At 49.1% G+C, this 4,248-nt stretch overlaps 1 pseudogene; it reads left to right on the top strand.

Annotated features, from left to right (window-relative positions):
• The first annotated feature begins 1,504 nt into the window (after window positions 1–1,504).
• On the top strand, window positions 1,505–3,967 carry LOC148014710 (aldehyde oxidase GLOX pseudogene; annotated as a pseudogene).
• Window positions 3,968–4,248: the final 281 nt, after the last annotated feature.

The raw sequence follows: 4,248 nt of genomic DNA, 5'->3' as shown, positions 1-4,248 counted from the left end.
CATACTATACAAATGGCATAGTTATAACTTTGGTAATCGACTTTCAAATTTATATTCACACTTTAAAGTGATTAGAGTTAGAAAGTTCCACTTTTTATATAGGTGTTTGTGATCCACTTTACAGTTGGAAAAAAGAAGGAAGAAGAAAGAAATATAGTTTGAGTTTATATATTCTCATCTCCTTCTTGTGTGGGTCTTAGCATACTATTATTTCAAATATCAAAATTTAAAATGGTTGACTATCTAGAAAGTGACAATTTCCCTTGGGATGATTGAAAGGTTCTTGATGTCTTCCTTAAGTTGCAATATTCTCTAGAGGTTTACAATTATAGTGTGACTTTTAGTAAAGGTACTAATATTTACCTTGTGATTGATAACCTAGTTAGTAGGAGTTTTAACTTTTGAGTGTATTGCGTGAGGTTGTGGGTTCAAGTTCCGATTGGGTGGCTTGCACGAGGGTTTTTACGTAAGGGTGAGGTAACTGCAAAGGTGTTAGCCTTCATGCCTTTTGGCTACGGCTCAAAATCAAGGAGAACAAACAGTCGAAAAGGTGCAAACATTTAGTCTTTCAGCAACATGATGAGTTCGGATGCTTAGAATTATGAATCAGTAACAATTCCTCAGGTATGTCCACCAACACACAACTTCATGCCTTAGTATTAGGACGGACATTCGCATAGACAACGAGGGACAGGATGGTTCTCCTGTGTTTATGAATTGCTTTCCTCTCTCGATATCAGGAAAGCCCCAGAAGCACTACAAAGCACTCCAGCGCCCTTAAAAGTTAAGGCTTAGAGGAAAGAGCGGACAAGAGCCTAGTAGGCTCCCTTCCCAATGCCGGGCATGCTCTACGTCAGATGGACCTGGATCAGTTCACTCGATTTCTGGACAAGCTAACAGCAACACTTCGAAAGAAGAAGTGAGTGGCATGCAGGCTCCTTGACGGGAAACGAGAAAGGAAGATTCGAATAGGATGGAGGAAGACCTGCCACCTCGGGTGGAACTTCCTGTATACATCTATCTATTCAATGCAAAAGACAGGACCACAATAAGATTTACTAGCTAGGAAGCTTCCGGCACAGACAGGTCTGTCGTTACAGCCACCGCACGCAGAATCGCAACCGTGCAGAATCCAGATTGCTGCAGATATAGTAAACCATCCAAGATAGCCCTTTGGGCGTTGACAAACCCACGTTAAATTCACAGCGCACGAGGTATGTATCTGTCAGATTCTTCGTCTTCGTGCTTTGGGCTGACAAGTTTTGATTGATCAAACAAAAACATATTATCTAGCTCGTGCACTCTTGCGGCTAGCTAGCTAGATGCTGTCCAACCGAGACAGTAGATGTTGGTCGCTGCTCTCTCGCGCGCTCTCTCTCCCTCTCTTTCTAGTCGCCGAGTAACATTTTATATGCTCCACTCACATGCCTCCCAACTCCCACTGCACCTACTCTGCAGTTGGAGTACTAGAGGAATTAGATTCTCTTTGCCTTTATATTGACGCTGTTGAGGTGTTAGAGTCACTTCAGCTTTGCTAAGCAAGGTCTTCTATTTAGTACTGACGTTATTGTCCTTCCCAAGCTCGATCTGCTTCTGCAAAGCCGCTCCTGCATTCATGCTGCAAGCTTGATATCCACCATAGCTGGAAATTAGATTTGTACAGAGTCTGTCCAAAGAATCAGCAAGCCAAATCTAGGAGATGAGGCACCCAGGGATTATTATAAGGAGAGCATTAGAGTGCTGTGCTGCTGCGATAATAGTCTTAGATTATATTGTCACTGTTAGGGCGGCTAGTGCAGCTGCTGTAGGAAGTTGGGAGCTTCTCCTAGAGAATGCAGGGATCGCGGCGATGCACATGGCAGTGACGCACTACGGCACGGTGGTCATGCTGGACAGGACAGACATAGGCCCGTCGCAGATCAACCTGACTAGGGGCGTGTGCCGCGACAATCCGAGCGACCTGGCCCTCACGCACGACTGCACCGCGCACTCGGTGCTCTTCACGCCGGGCCCCAACACCGTCCGCCCGCTCTTCATCTTCACCGACACCTGGTGCTCCTCGGGCCAGTTCTTCCCCGACGGCACGCTCGTGCAGACGGGCGGCGACAACGACGGGCTGATGAAGGTGCGGCGCTTCACGCCGTGTGACGCCAGCGGCACGTGCGACTGGGTCGAGGCCAAGGACGTGGCTCTGCAGGACGGGCGGTGGTACGCGAGCAACCAGCTGCTGCCGGATGGCCGGCAGATAGTGGTCGGGGGCCGGAGCGTCTTCACGTACGAGTTCATCCCGCCGGATGGTTCGCCTGCCGTGTTCTTCCCCTTCCTCAACCAGACCAACGACGCGCAGAACGACAACTACTACCCCTTTGTGCACCTCCTGCCGGACGGCACCCTCTATGTCTTCGCCAACCGCGACTCCGTCGTGCTGGACTACCAGAAGGGGAAGGTCGTGAAGACATTCCCGACAATCCCTGGCGAGCCCCGCAACTACCCTTCGGCCGGATCCTCCGTCATGCTGCCGCTCTCTGGCGACGATGGCTACAAGACGGTCGAGGTGCTGGTGTGTGGTGGGGCGCAGATGTACTGCTTCCTGTATCCGGCTCCCTTCCCTGACGCGTCACAGACCTGCGGCCGTATCACGGTCACGGCCGACGCCCCCGTCTGGAGCATGGAAACAATGCCGATGCGTCGCGCCATGGGGGACATGTTGTTCGTCGCGTCGGGAGACGTGCTGATAATCAACGGAGCTCAGAACGGCTGCCAGGGCTGGGGAAACGCTATCAATCCGGCTCTCTCGCCCGTCCTGTACCAGCCGGAAGCAGCCGCCGGCAACCGCTTCTCCGTCATGGCGGCTACAACCATCCCACGCGTGTACCACTCGACGGCCAACCTGCTGCCGGACGGCAGGGTCCTTATCGCGGGCAGCAACACGCACCAGTTCTACACGTTCACGGGGGACTTCCCGACGGAGCTGCGCGTGGAGGCCTTCTCGCCTCCGTATCTCGATGCGGCCAACGACCGCAACAGGCCGATCATCATTACCGCCCCCACGACTGTGTCGTACGGGGTCCAGTTCAGCGTGACGGTGAAGCTGGCCACGGCGCCCGCCGACACCATGGGCGTGAGCCTCATGAGCTCGCCCTTCACGACGCATTCCTTCTCGCAGGGCCTGCGCTTCCTCCGCCTCTCTGTCAAAGGCCAGGCCAGCACCGGTCCTTCCACTTACGTCGTCAATGCCACCTCGCCGATCGGCCCTGCCTTAGCCCCACCCGCCTACTACATGCTCTTCATTAATAATCGAGGCATCCCAAGCAGCTCCGCTGCATGGATTCAAATCATCCCATGATCATCATAGCCAGAATTGATCCCATTTCCGTCCATTAGTAGCCCTAGTACTAGTCATACATTCTTTTACCCTAGTAAGAATTTCTGGCTTGGAGTGACATTTCTTATAACGCATTTTCAAGTTGTGCCTTCGCAAAACTTGTTTCTTAGCATAGCTCATAAGGACATACTTAGGTAATGGTTTCCCAATGCTGCTTGTGATTACCTAACTCTTAGTATTGCAATTTGGACACGCCTCTCTCTCTCTCTTTCTCTCTCTCCGATTTTGGATAACTATCCAAAGTCATGGATTTTAAGGATGAGCGATGCCTTGGCTTCTTTCTCCTTGAGATATATATGACGGCTCCAAGACACCGAGGCTATTTTACAGAGGCAGCTCACAGACTTCTTTGCAAAGGAGACTCCGGAGACTTCAGTACAATTAGAGCCTCAGTCCACACGAGAGACTCTCTCACCGCCATAGTCCACACACAAATAAGGAGTACACACGTTACAAAACCATAGTACTATCATCACTACCCAATCCCATACATTGCTTGTCAAAATCTTGAATGATCATAATATTCAAAATTTTCAACTTGCACGCATGGGCACATTCTAAATTTAAGCACTCAATCATTCATACGACATTTGTTATACTATGAATTGTGCAATTGTTTATAAAACTTGTTTGTTATAGTTGTGTGTTAGAAGACCATATAAGTAATACCATTGTTATTAGATTGTATATTTATACATGCAAAAATTGTCAACTAGGAGCACATTACCATGCTACACAATCATATTTTATAACAATGAAACTTATTGCATTTCTTTGAAGCATGTCATGCACTATTCTAATGAATTGTGACTAATTTAAGCATGATGTCAATAAGCATGCATATGTCCATGAATGTATCATGT

The sequence above is a fragment of the Lygodium microphyllum genome, chromosome 25 (assembly GCF_053477565.2).
Source record: "Lygodium microphyllum isolate KBCC chromosome 25, Lygodium_microphyllum_v1.1.10, whole genome shotgun sequence".
In the NCBI taxonomy this organism is placed as follows: Eukaryota; Viridiplantae; Streptophyta; class Polypodiopsida; order Schizaeales; family Lygodiaceae; genus Lygodium; species Lygodium microphyllum.
Note: the sequence above shows the minus strand (reverse complement) of the source record. Positions and strands in the feature narration are given on the sequence as shown.